This window comes from Clytia hemisphaerica, unplaced genomic scaffold (genome assembly GCF_902728285.1).
Source record: "Clytia hemisphaerica strain Z4C2 unplaced genomic scaffold, Clytia hemisphaerica genome assembly, whole genome shotgun sequence".
Classification (NCBI taxonomy): domain Eukaryota; kingdom Metazoa; phylum Cnidaria; class Hydrozoa; order Leptothecata; family Clytiidae; genus Clytia; species Clytia hemisphaerica.
In genome coordinates this window covers 2,455,708-2,470,161 of record NW_027103851.1, presented here as the reverse complement: position 1 = coordinate 2,470,161, position 14,454 = coordinate 2,455,708, and the positions used below count along the sequence as shown (strand labels likewise).

The following is a 14,454-nucleotide window of genomic DNA, read 5'->3' as shown; positions in this document are numbered from 1 at the left end:
AAAAATGAAGCTTCAACCGTTCTATTTTTCATTTTCTAGAATAAATAGCAAAAAGTTTAAAGAAACAACAATATAAGAAAAGTAAGATGAAAACACTACAGTAAAACATTCAGGGCATTTTGAATTAAAAAAAATAAAAAACAAACTGTACCCTTATAATCATAAAGGTTGGTGAGTCCAGTCAAAACACAGATTTGATCTGTAGCGTCACGCTTCACCTTCACAAAAAATTTCATAATTAAAAAAAAAGTCATTTTGCATTATCATAATATACTTATAATGTTAAAAAAAGGAAAAAAACTTTCAAAACAGGACAAAGCAATTTCATATTCATAATTTTCAACAGATTGCAAGGAGGGAAAACCCCCTCGCTTATCAAATTTTGAGATTTCTTCCTACCCCCCTGCACCCTGCTTATTCCAAACCCCCCGAATAACCGAGAGTATTAGACAAACGTGGAAAAAAATTTCCAAATTGACAGCTTTCCACATTTAAAACACAATTATATACCATGAGATGGGGTAACTTGCATCAGTGGAGGCTAACATGCATAGCCCTCAAATAAATGACCTGACTGGTCATTAAAACACAAAGTTAAATCAAAACAAAAATGGTAGAGTAGAGCTGTGAGCGGAGCTGCGTAGTTGTATTTTAATGACCAGCCAGGTCATTAATTTGAGGGCTATGCATGTTAGCCTCCACTGATGCAAGTTACCCAATCTCACGGTATCAAGTTCAAAACAGAATTTATTTCCATATTTGTAAGGTATGCGAACAAAAAGGAGAAAAGAGACTGTTTTAATCTAACGTTTCCAGTCCATCTAAAAAGAACGACAAATATCTATTAAAAAGCACCAAAAAAAGAACGAAAAACCCTAACTAATCAAAGAACAACATATTTTGCCATCCACAACCCCGACCGAAAGTGACTGTACCACCCCTACAGATTCATTCATCATTTTTTGTAACAGGAATTAACTACATATGGTTTAAAAGAACGCAAAATTAGGCATGCGAATAAGTCTCTATTAGGGTGAGCTGGAAAGATTAGATGAACTAACTCATAAGCAACAAAGGTTTTTCAAAGTTTTTATAGTTGACGACAAAAGGCATGTCAAAGAAGGTTCAAAAGTTCACGGCAAAAGTTAAGAAAATTTTCAAATATGTTGACAACAAAACTTTTCCACATTCAAAAAATGCACAAAGAACATTTCAAAGTAAGCTGGGTTCTGGGTTCACCTCGATTATGCATTTTCAAAATGAGTTTCAATATTGAGGTTGGGAACTAGTTTTCTTGAAGTGTTTGATGCCTGATCATAGCAAAATATTTTTAGTGAGACAATCAAATATTCAGATATGTTGATAATTGTTTTACTTTTCGTAGCTATTGTGCGAGATGGACAATTTGCAGAATCATACAAGTCTTGAAGCAACTGTCCATGTGGGGCATTAACTAATCTTGAAACTTCATTTTTTATTGAATGATGGTTAAAACGATTAGGAAACTCAATATGACAGATAGTTTCATATGTAGTTTTCTCTGAAGCATTATAACATGTTTGACATAATATACACTCTAAGCTAGATATGGTAAAAACAGATTCTTCTGGTGCAGAACCTAGATTTAAATCATAAATTTGGTACTGCAAATATATTAGACATTTTTGAGCATCAAACTGTTGAAAGTGACTGTGATCATAATCCGTCCCAAGACAAAAAGAAGGAATCAAATGGTATGTTTCAATCCGTGCATTTGACATAGCGATAAACAATTCCCTAATCATTAACATTCCTCAGTTACCATAGTTAATGTCAAAATTATAAATTTTTTTTTCTCCAAGCCACTAAATCATGATTCAAAATAAATAAACAACACAAAAATTTGATTTTATTCAAACAAAGCTTTTCGAGTCTTAACTGCTCATCATCAGGTTAAAAATGACATTTCTAGGTTGAAAAATGTATCTACATATCATACAAAAAATTGATTCTAGGATAAAAGGCTAATTAAAAGGGTCTATTAAAACAATATAAAACAATAAAAGAATTTTCAAAGGAGGCAATAAATCGTAAATTAATGGTTAAAACACATTGGGGAATTGATGACGTGAAGAGACGCAATGGGAAATTATTCTCTAGGTAATACCATTTCTAAATAATTGTAATTTTTTTAATGTCTTTTTGATCATTAATTGATGGCTTTAAAGTCATTATAAAATATGCTTCCAGGATCTTCCTTTTTCTTGCAAATGACGGGGCTTTGCTAATGACTTTCCAAGTAAATGAATGATCTGGATTTTCGATGAGATGTTTTGAAGGTTCTGATCTTCCTGAATTGCCATTGTGTTCCTTCCATCTTGTTTCGGCATTTCGGGTAGTTTCCCCAATGTATACTGCTTTGCAAGAACATTCTCCTTTGTAAATAACATTACTTGGATGACGAACTTTATCTTTCACGCGAAATAGACTTAGAGAATAATTTCCCATTGCGTCTCTTCACGTCATCAATTCCCCAATGTGTTTTAACCATTAATTTACGATTTATTGCCTCCTTTGAAAATTCTTTTATTGTTTTATATTGTTTTAATAGACCCTTTTAATTAGCCTTTTATCCTAGAATCAATTTTTTGTATGATATGTAGATACGTATTTTTCAACCTAGAAATGTCATTTTTAACCTGATGATGAGCAGTTAAGACTCGAAAAGCTTTGTTTGAATAAAATCAAATTTTTGTGTTGTTTATTTATTTTGAAAATTATAAACAAAGTCACAAAAACTTTTGACAGAATATAATGCTTGAATAACAGAATTAAAAAATTTTGGCCATTTTGGCCCAAAAAGTCTTGATTCTCCTGACATTTTGACGAACACGATGAGAGAAATATAGAAATAGTGGATATTTAGGACTGTTCTGTTTTAGTCGGACGTCAAATTCTTTATTTAAAAAAGTGTTGGTCTGTCGGTGTTGATATTTCAGTTAGGGAAACCATCCAGGATCCTGCCATTCTATAAGCCAGCAAAAACTAAATGACACTTGTAACTTAAGTTTCTTACCATTTTCCATCGAAAACAACCAAAAACATTGCTACTTCCCAAAGCTGGAGACCAAAACAAATTATCTTCCAAGATTATGGCGCCCTTTTGGATCTATTGTTAAGGCCATCTAAAATGGTGGAAAGAGTTGCGGAAAGACAAAGGCGCCCGCTGCTTTGAGGGTGGTAACGCCAAAACGCCCAATATGATCTTCCAACAGAAGGCGAGTTAATTGCCGCGCAAGTTACGTCATGCGCTCCACCGCAGCGCATAACGAAGCGTGTTTCAATGATAATATTAATTATAAGAATATCTTATGTGCTTACCTTCAGTAAACTTTGAGTGCTTCATTGAAATTGAAGAAGGTAAGAAGATAAAAAATGCGCTGGATAATTTTCATTGTAACAGTTTGATCAATCATCGCTGAAAGTTTGAAAAAGTTTTTCCGACGCAAAAAAAAATCTCAGCCAATTAAAAGCACAGTGTGCTTATACTTACTATGTTTGCTACATCGTCTAGGCTAAAAAAAATGCGAAAAGACACGAACGCCATTTTTTAATGAGTGATTTTATGATTTTTTTGATTGCGGCCGCGTACAGGAACTCGCCAAATATTCCTAACTGTATTTCTTAATCAGATCAGATAGTTACAGACAGACAGACAGGATGCTGGGAAATTTAACTCTTGTGTCAAGAAAAATTTCTCTCAAGTGAAAAGAAAACTATGACTGTAAAAGGTGGAGTGCAATTTCCTTCCCACTGCTAAAAGTGAGGAAAAAGTCAACAAATATATACTTCCCTGTTGGTGCACAAAGTTATGTGTTGTGTTTTGTTGAATCCAAAATGTTATGGTGGATGAAACTGATTATATGATTTTTCCAAATGATAACCGCCACAGCAGAGCAATAAATTCACTAAACTGGTAGCTAGTTGGTAGAGTTTTCCAGAAGCTTCCAGGTCGATAAAATTCTTCCAGTAAATATTCTTCGAAAAAAAAATTCACAAAATGGTTTCGATAAATAAAAATAAAAAGATCGAAACCATAACAACAAAAATATCAACCAATCAGTTGTCTGATAGTACGAAAATATCAACCAATCAGCTGTCTCATAGGTGAAGGAAGAGATACAAAATATACGGAAACGACGAAATGTCTCTTTTGTAAAAAAGCCCTAACTCGGACATTTTCGGTGCCGTAAAGATCAACTTTATTAACGAAACCATCTACCAAACCGAGATTGATACCTATATTTGAACGAGAAACACAACCTTGAACGAAATACTTATCTACATTTAATAGATGGGAACTAAATTTTCATTTTCCTTCTGCGCTTCCCTGGTATATAGGGTTTAAAGGTACGCACACACTATAGCAAAACTGCTTCGCTCATGTATATTCGCTTCGCAATAAACAATGGAGTAACTCCAAAACTGTTGACAAACTTAAACCACTCATGGAGAAATATGTAGTCCCAAAAAATTGTCAGAAACTAACCATTTTGGATATGAATGAGGAGATTAACAAACTGCTTTCGTCTTTCCAAAAGAAGAATGACAGGAGATATAAAGGCATACAAAAAGCACTCAGGACTGCAGTTTGTGGAGCATTAACTTTAGTAGATGCTGCTGTGTCAACGACAATCTCACCTGAAAAATTGACCCAACAACAGATTTACCAAGTGGGGATTGACATTGTGGCCTTACTTGGCCGTGTAAACACTGACATTTCTGACATCAGGAAAAAACATGCCGTTTCTGTGTTGAAACCAGAATTCAAATGCTTGACGACACAAACTAAATCCTCAAATTCAAAACTATTCGGTGAAAATGTATCGAAAGTCTTGAAAAGTATTGATATTACCAACAAAGTTGGTGGAAAAATAAAGAAGTACAACAACCGATCGTCGTACCAAAAGAAAGAATCCTATGACAGACAAGACAGATCTTACAACAAATCGCAGTCTTTTGTCTTTTTTAGGACACGGCCGAAATTCCTGGCAACAAGGTCGGAAGAATTATCACAATCATCGTCATTCAAGCAACAACAACAACAACAGAAATCAAAAGAGAAAAAACTAAAAGTGAGTTCTTTGAAAAACATCAAAGAACAAATTGAAGCATTGAATGATTACTTAACAGCGAAAGTTGAAAACTTTAGTGCTGGACAACTCTCCAATCATTTAGAAGAATGGGAGAATTATACAAGTGATCCAGAAATTCTTCAAATTGTTCTTGGTGACACTATTAAATTTAACCATGATTTCTATTATCAGCATTTTTGTAAAAATGCTAATTTCACTCTTGTGGAAGAAGCCTTTGTGTCAACAGAAATTCGAAAACTTATTTCAAAAGGAGTAATAGTTCAATAGACCTTTTTTCAAAAAGGACGTCCTGTTGAATAATTATGTAGTCCAGCCATAAAAACAATGATAGAGCCATGGATAATTACTGTATCATGCATATTGTAATAATTATGCGTAGTTTTATCATTGTCTGATTGTTTTTCTGCTGGACTACATAATTATTCAACAGGGTGGCCTCTTTGAAAAAAGGTCTATGTGAACCAGAAGAAAAAGAATTTGTCTCCCCAATTTTCACAGTACCAAAAACTGATGGTGGAAGAAGATTTATTTTGAATCTAAAAAATCTTAATAAAAATGTTGAGTTTAAACACTTTAAAATGGATACTATTAAAACTGTTTTAGAAAATATCACTCCTAAATGTTACATGGCATCCATGGATCTCAAAGATGCATATTACAGTGTTAGAATTGATGAAAAATATCAAAGATTTTTAAAATTTTCTTTTGATGGAAGACTCTATAAATTTACCTGTTACCCGAATGGCCTCGGACCATGTCCAAGGAAGTTTACAAAACTGAACAAACCTTTGCTGTGCTATTTACGACAAAAAGGCCATTTTGTTGTTGAATTTATTGACGATTTCTTCCTTCAAGGTCAAACATACAATGAATGTGAAAAAGGAGTCATAAAATCAATAAAACTCTTCGATGGAGTAGGTTATGTTATCCATCCAATAAAATCCCATTTAATACCATCAAATGAGATTACATATCTAGGTTTAGTCAGAAAGTCTGCCGTATACTATCTTCGCTTTCTGATTTGAATGATGGCGCTGCGATCTCTATTTTTTCCACTATCAGATTATCAAAGGCAAAAAATAGTTGAGCTCCAGATCCTGGACTAATCTAGGTTTTGTGATTAATTCCATTGACATGACTGTTGAAATAACACAGGAGAAACAAGCTACATGCTGAATTGACCTACCTGAAGATTGATGTAATAAGACAATTGAAAAATGAGAACAATAGTATGAAAATGCAGAATAATACGAGAGCAACTCGAGAAATTCATGGAATCCAGCGATTCTCGGCTGTTCTGGCGATTTTTAGAAAGTTCCTGTACCAAAATCAGTTTCATTGAAAATTGAACCATGCTTAATCGTGGACATTCTTATAAATGATGTTTTTGTTTGAAAAAAACAAAGACATGAAAGGAAAAAATCCAATGAAAATCTGCAAAAACGGGAATTTCCAGCTTTTTTGGCCGGAAAAAACATTTTCTCAAAAATCGAACTCGGTCATGTTTTGAACATTGCGAATACGCATCATTCTGCAAAAAATCAGAGAAAAATAAGGATGAAAATTCGAGAAAATGTCAAAAAACCGGTTTTTCCAGCATATTTCCGGCATTTTCGGCCGGGATAAAATGTTTTTCGAAAATCGGGTTCCGTCACATTTTAGGTATTGTCATTTTGCATCAGTGTGCAAAATTTCATAAAAAAATATAAAGTACAGCTCAAGAAATTCAAGAAATACTGTCTTTCCGGCGAAAATAGGTTGTTCCGGCGATTTTTGAATAGTTCCGGCTTCAAAAATCAATTTCATTGAAAATTGGAACATACTTGATGGTGGGCATTGCTATTAATAATTTTTTTGAATGAAAAAACAACCAATTATAAGGAAAAAGTCCAATGAAAATCCAGAAAAACAGTGATTTCCGGCATATTTCCGACATTTTCGGCCGGAAAAAATTTTTTCTCAAAAATCGGACTCGGCCATGTTTTGGGCATTGTTAACACGCATCTTTGAGCAAAAAATCAGAAAAAACTAATGATAAAATCTCGAGAAAGTGCCAAAAAACCAGTTTTTCCGGGATATTTCCGGCATTTTCGGCCGGACAAAATTTTTTTCCGAAATTCGGGCTCCGTCACATTTTGGGCATTGCCATTTTGCATCATTGTGCAAAAAATCAGAAAAAACTAATGAGCCAATCCCGAGAAAAGCTGGCAACAGACGAACGAACGAACGGACGGACGGACATGGGTTAATTTAAAGGACCTCCACCGGGGTACCCGGAGGTAGGTCCAAAAAGATGACATTTTGAGTTTTGCAGTTACCTTAATAGAATCCTTTCAAATATCTATCAGACAATTAGCTGGATTTATTGGTAAAATCGTTGCAACCTTTCCTGGCTCAACATATGGGCCATTACACTATAGATGTCTTGAAAGCTATAAAACTGTTTGTCTTCGAGAAAACAAAGGCAATTTTGATGCTAAAATTAGGCTCACTCCTGAATGTAAAATAGAATGCTCCTGGTGGAGAGATAAGGTCATGTACATGAAGAAATCTATTGATCTACCCCCTTTTGATCATGAAATATATACTGATGCTTCAAAAACAGGGTGGGGTGCTGTATTTTCCAATAAAAAGTTATCTGGTCATTGGGATTTTGTTGAAGATGTACACATTAATGTGTTAGAAATGCAGGCAATACTCAATACAATCACTAAGTTTACAAAATACATAAAAAATTCACACATTAAAGTGTATGTGATAATGTTACTGCTGTTTCAACTATCAATAAAATGGGAACCAGTCACAGCACTATTGTAATAAATTAGGACAACTTATTTGGGAATACTGTATTGAAAATTGTATATGGATTACCTGTACATTCATTCCTGGAAAGGAGAATATTGAAGCTGATGCCCTGTCTAGAAAGTTGTATAAAAATGCTGAAGCAATGCTTAATAGGGAGCTTTTCAATGAAGGCATTAAACAGTTAATTTCATGCCTGACTTGGACTGTTTTGCAAGCCCCTCAAATGCCCAAATTGATAGATTTGTATGTAGATTCCCAAAGAAGAACTCCTTTGCCACCGATGCTTTTACAGTCGACTGGTCAAAATATAAGTGTTATTTATTTCCACCTTTTAGCCTAATCAGAAGAGTGCTACAAAAGATCAGAAGGGACAAGCCAAGAAGAGTCTTAATGGTTGTTCCTCGTTGGCCAACTCAAGCTTGGTATCCTATGCTAGAACGTCTTATGATTCAACCGCCGTTCAACATAAAGCCCCAAAAAGCCAATATGTTTGTGGGAAAAGGTGTTCATCCGATGGCTCACAAAATTCCTTTGATGATGTGTCTATTGTCAGGGCTGCATACATAGGTATGAAGATTTCACCCGAAGTGGTGGATGTAATCATGACAAGTTGGAGGAAAAACACATTGGCCAAATATAAACCCATTCTTAGAAAGTGGTATACGTTTTGCTTAGAAAATAACAGTCGAGTACTGAGCGATCTTTTCAAGTCATCTCTATACAAAAAAGAAAAGCAAAAAGACCTATCGAATGAGAACATCATAATGTTCCACCGCAGAGTAACTTGTGTTTTGAATCTATCAAAGCAATTAAAACACTAGAAATCTTCAAATCCCACGATATCCAAAAACTCGAGAACACGCAAGCAAATTGATTTTGCAACGGTATAAATTGAAACTTGAAAATGTTATTAACACTTAGTTAATTGGCATAATTAGTGAGATTAGATATAATTTGATCTTTTTTCCGATTTCATTTTTAGGGCCTGTCTTCTTTGGAATCAAGATGGAGCAAGAAACGAAGACTTTTTATAAGAACAAAAAAACTCATCAAGAATTTGCTTTGCGTTTGTTTTTTTTTACCAAAGCTGTGAAGATCACATGTCAGAAGGATAAGCGAGCAATAGAAGAACATAATAATCTGCACAACACTCTCGTATCACAGAACCCGGTGGGGACCTACAGCGGGAAATTTCTATTGCAAAATATCTTAACGGGGAAGAAAATTTGGGGTTTTAAATGGTCGGGGAAAAATTGCGACGGCGTGTACTTTTGTTAACTCTTCGAAATTTTCATCATTTCCCCCTAAATTTTTCAAGTTTATCCCCATTGGAAAGTTCTATCGGCTATCTGAGCCCCTCAGAATGACTTAATTACTCAATATGGAGTTTTTCTCTCCCCAATTCATAAACGGATGATATACATTGTCCCGGGACATTTACTAACACGCATAGACGTACATTTTCTATATTTCATATATAATAGAACACCCCTTTCTCAGTGACCCAGTGAAGTTTTGAAACCCACCGGGTCTTAATATAGGATCTCCAAAGCTCACTAAGTGATAACCTTTAACTTCCTCTGGTAGGGAAAAATTGACTTTCAACTAATATTCAAGAATTCTTAAAAAAACTGAGATTGACCGGGGTAAGACGGTAAGACCATAAATAAGATCTTTGATTTGGGTTCTATGCAATTTCTTTCACCGGGTAATTCATCATTGAGTTGAGCTGACCGGGTCACTGATATAGGGGTGTAATAAAAGAATTTGTATATATAATCTCCGTGGATACAATCGGGTGCATAGTTCTTCGCGCTTCGATGGTGAACAAACGATTTTTCTGTCGTGTTTTAGTCAAGTTAACAATTAAGAGTCATGTCTACCTGAGAACGATCTCGATTATCGGTTCACCCAGTGATCCCTATAAAAGGCAATGAATTAAAAAAAATTGTCATGAAACTAATTTTGCGGTATATTCAGGGCTTCATGAGATTATTGAGCTTATCTTTAGATAGAAGTCAACGACCTTAAATAGGGGTGTATGACAAAATTATTTTACTAGAAGAAAAGATACATATTAAAATGGTATAAAGGATGACGATTTATAAAACCAGGTGAAACATTCGAGAACGAAATACCTTTTCCTAATTAATGTTGTATGTGCAATATGGCGATGCGTTGACTTCTCGATCCGGGATACTTGATAGCTGTACCATTATTCGGCAAGTCCATTTGGAATATCTAGAAAGAAAAGCAATATATTCAAATTATTTTAATCTTCAACTGGCAAAACCACATCATCTTAATACCGATTAAATATGAAACAGTTGACACACAACAGCGTTTCAAAACCTTTCTAACATTTTTAAATGTCCATCATGTGGCGTTAAAAGTCCCTAAACCGGTGAAATTCTGTACCTTACGTATCTGCCGCTTTAGGTGGATTAAACTTCGCGTGGAGTAATTGAAAATGGCATCGACCTCTAACTTCGCGTGGAGTAATTGAAAATGGCATCGACCTCTAACGTTAGAGGTCGATGAAAATGGTAAATTCGTAATTTTCATGAGTTTTGGCCCTTTTCGCAAAACTTAGTTCTTGCTATAAATTGAAAATCCGTTAAAACTAAAGAAATTTGGTGAAATCTAGTGAAAACGAGGCTGCTTCGCAGCGAATTTTTTAAAATTCTTAATTCTCTAAAAAAAAGTACATGCGAAAATTAATCGACTTAGGGTAATAATAGCCGTATTCTAAGTCGCGTCATTAAGACAAAAGACGAGAAAGTAAAAAATCCCACTCGCACAAGACAGATGTAATGTGTATTCCGACAAGGACATGATGTGTATTTCCTTCATTGTGAGACAGGGAGATAGGAAAGCAAAACATCACTCGCACACTCGCATGAGACAGGGATGTAATATGGTATATTTCCTTTGTTGTGACACAGGGAGGTGCGAGAGGCGGGAGAGCTAAAATACCACTCGCGTGATACAGGGATAATACGTACCTGATAATATATTTCTTCCCATTATTTTACCGAGCTTTTTACGTTGCCTTAATTTACATTAATGCTTGTGAGAAAGCATAAAAAAGCAAGCTTTTATCCCCTATTGATCGTGATATAAAGAGGGCCTTAGATAATATCCTTGAACTCATTCGCATGTCAATGACCTTCTTAAAGTAACTCTCACAGGAATCTGCAAAGACGTCATCCTAATAGACGTAGTAAAAAACTTACCATTGTTGAAAGAATAACTTTTCGTAATCACTTGGGAATATAATTACTAGTTGCATCGTGTTTACGTCATATTTCTCATCTCTTCACTTTTTCTACCGTGTAGGAGTGCCAAACATGAGATTTCTATAAGGAAATTTGAAAAACTTCACCGCAGAAATATTTTCAATATTTTGCTCAATTTTTCGACTGCAAGTTGTGGGGTAGCAGAAATATATATCAATGTGTTCCTTATAAGAGCCGCTAAACGAATATCGTATTTTTGTTTTCACCACGACGTGTTATTGAACGTTTTAAGTACTTTTTGTTTTAAGCCTTTGATCTTTCTTTTTTTTCTTTTGTTTAGCGTGGCGCTAAATGATGTGATTACTCATTTTTTTGTCGTTTAAAATATGACAGTGTGCTCGACTGAATAAAGTAAACATTGTCCATCCAAACTTAGATGATGCAATGTCGTTTTTAGTCCAACTGTCACGATCAGGTTATTCTTACTCTCAGCTCTGTACAGCTAGATCAGCCCTCTCTTCTATTCTCTGGGTTGATAAAGGCATTCCATTTGGAGAATACCCTGTTATTAAAAGACTTATGAAAGGATTTTTTGAATGTAAACCAACATTTCCTCGTTTCTATTCAACATGGGATGTTAAAATAGTATTTGACTACATCAGAAAATTACCTCATCAAGACGATCTTCCCTTGAAGATATTATGTAAAAAGCTTGTGGTTCTAATGGCCCTACTCGCAGGTGGTCAAAGAATGCAGACTATTCATAAAATCGACTTAAGAGACATAACAGTTAAACCAAATAAAATTATTATCCCCATTATGGATAAAATCAAGCAAACTAAACCTGGAAAACACCTTAAACCACTTGAGTTTTTGCAGTATCCTAATGAACCAAAGCTTTGTGTGCCATCAAATCTGAAAGCCTACCTATCTAAAACCATAAATAATAGAACCTCTTACCCTTTATTTATCAGTTACATAAAACCATTCAAGCCTGTTTCAAAAGATACAGTTTGCAAGATGGTGCAAGGATTTTTTACAGTTATCGGGTGTTGATATCAAGAGATATACTTCTCATTCTTGCAGGTCTGCTGCGTCGTTGAATTTGAAAACAAAAATTGATGTAAAGAAGATACTAGACTCAGCAGGTTGGTCATGTGAATCGACCTTTGCAAGGTTTTACGACAAACAAATCGAAACATCCATTGGTACTGCTATGATTGATACATGAACATTATTAAATGGATATGTTGATAAATGAACATTTTGAATGACTTTAAACATTTGCGTTATGAATTATATTATATTTTCCAGTCACTTTGTGGAATAGTAACCTTACATACCATAATAAGCGATTACATTTGAGTTAAAAACCAAATATTAGTTTATGAAAAAGTCAATTCTTTTCGAAATTGTGTTACAGTATTCTCTGTAAAATTCTTTGAAATATAAATATACATGCAAGGATAAATAAATCCTTTGTTCAGTGTCTCTTATATTTAATAAGTCACATGTTATTCCGAGGCTACGAAGTCTCACCTAGCTCTCTAGAGACCTGGAAGCTAGAATGCCGTTGAATTTACGAATTCAACGAGACTTACCTGTAAGTTGAAGTTAAATGAGAATTCTACAAATTCTAGTTTCCAGGTAAATAGGGAGTTAGGTGCCCACCCACCACATTACCCAGCACCCTATTTCCGGAAAAACATGAGACTGTACTACTTCGAAAAATGATTCACTGTGCCGCCCACGCTCGCTATATCTCACCTAACTCCCTATTTACCTGGAAACTAGAATTTGTAGAATTCTCATTCAACTTCAACTTACAGGTAAGTCTCGTTGAATTCGTAAAAGAAGGTCTATGATGCATGCAATACACTTTTTTCTTGTCATTTTAGTACTATTCATTGGGCCGTAACTTTTTATTTAGAAAATTTGCGAGTCGTGTAATACTATTACGGGAGTTTGTTAAACTACAATTGTCCCTTCTAATATTGTTTGCTTATTTTCTATGCCTGAATTAGATGTCTACAATATATCTGGGCCATATCTGTCTAACTCAAAAATGGCAAGGCAATCAAAGACATCAAATTCAAGCACTACAGTACTGTCTGTCAGGGGTCAGGGAGAAATTAATCCACGCCATCCTTAGATAGTAGATACTTTCTAACCACTCTGTTATGTTGATGCATTATTAAAGTCAAATTATGTTTCTGCACAAATTGAAAATTAGGTCGTAAAAACCCTCATGTTTAAAAGCCAAAAGGAGCAGACAGCGAAGTAAACAATTTAAAGTATTCCTTTCAACTCTTTCGAGACGAGGAAAATCGAGAAAATCGACTTTTTAATATTTCAACTTCAAATGCAATAGTCGAACGTGCGCAACGCACTGGGCTCAACTTCAGTGCCTTCAAACTATTCATAGGCCCAATTGTAGAACCCCAGATATTCACCCAAGGAACAAGTGTGCAAAATTTCAGTCAAATCCAAGCATTTTTGAAGTCTCCAGGCTGCCCTAAAGTTTTAGCCTCGTTTTGGCGAAAAACTCGTCCCCAGGCCCCAAAAATCAAAATTTTCAAAAAAAGAAAAAAACACTCCCATATATTCACCCAAGGAACAAGTGTGCCAAATTTCAGCCAAATCCAAGCATTTTTGAAGTCTCCAGGCTGCCCTAAAGTTTTAGCCTCGTTTTGGCGAAAAACTCGTCTCCAGGCCCCAAAAATCAAAATTTTCAAAAAATAAAAAAAATACCCCCAGATACTCACCCAAGGAACAAGTGTGCCAAATTTCAGCCAAATCCAAGCATTTTTGAAGTCTCCAGGCTGCCCTAAAGTTTTTGTGACAGACAGACAGACACACACACAGACATTGTCAGATTGTAGCTCAACTGAAGTTGAGAATATCTAAGTTTTGGGAAAAGCAAAATAAGTCATGTTTGTGTTTGTTGGAAAACTTTTCATATTCTATCTTTTTAGAGTGCCACATTTTTTGAACTAAATCCTTTAAAATAAGTTACGGCAGCCGGATAAAACCGTTCCAAAACCGAGTTTATGTATTTGTGTTTTTCTGTGACGGAGACGGTAAGGTTCTAACTTGACTAGATCCTGACCAGCTGAGGTCGACGGTAAATCAGCACTTTTAACGTCCTCTATTTTGCTGGTCAGAATTACGGGTTATTCCAAATCGCTTCAGTCATTCTACCGACCTCAAAAGTGCAAACACATAAACTCGCTAAAATTAGCAGGGGCCGTACAGAAAAAATAAACGACAACATG

At 35.1% G+C, this 14,454-nt stretch overlaps 1 long non-coding RNA gene across 1 annotated transcript; it reads left to right on the top strand.

Annotated features, from left to right (window-relative positions):
- The first annotated feature begins 1,253 nt into the window (after positions 1–1,253).
- On the top strand, positions 1,254–9,960 carry LOC136807776 (uncharacterized). The gene is made up of 4 exons (XR_010846718.1): positions 1,254–1,733; positions 5,012–5,114; positions 8,276–8,507; positions 8,923–9,960. It is a non-coding gene; the product is annotated as an uncharacterized lncRNA (long non-coding RNA).
- Positions 9,961–14,454: the final 4,494 nt, after the last annotated feature.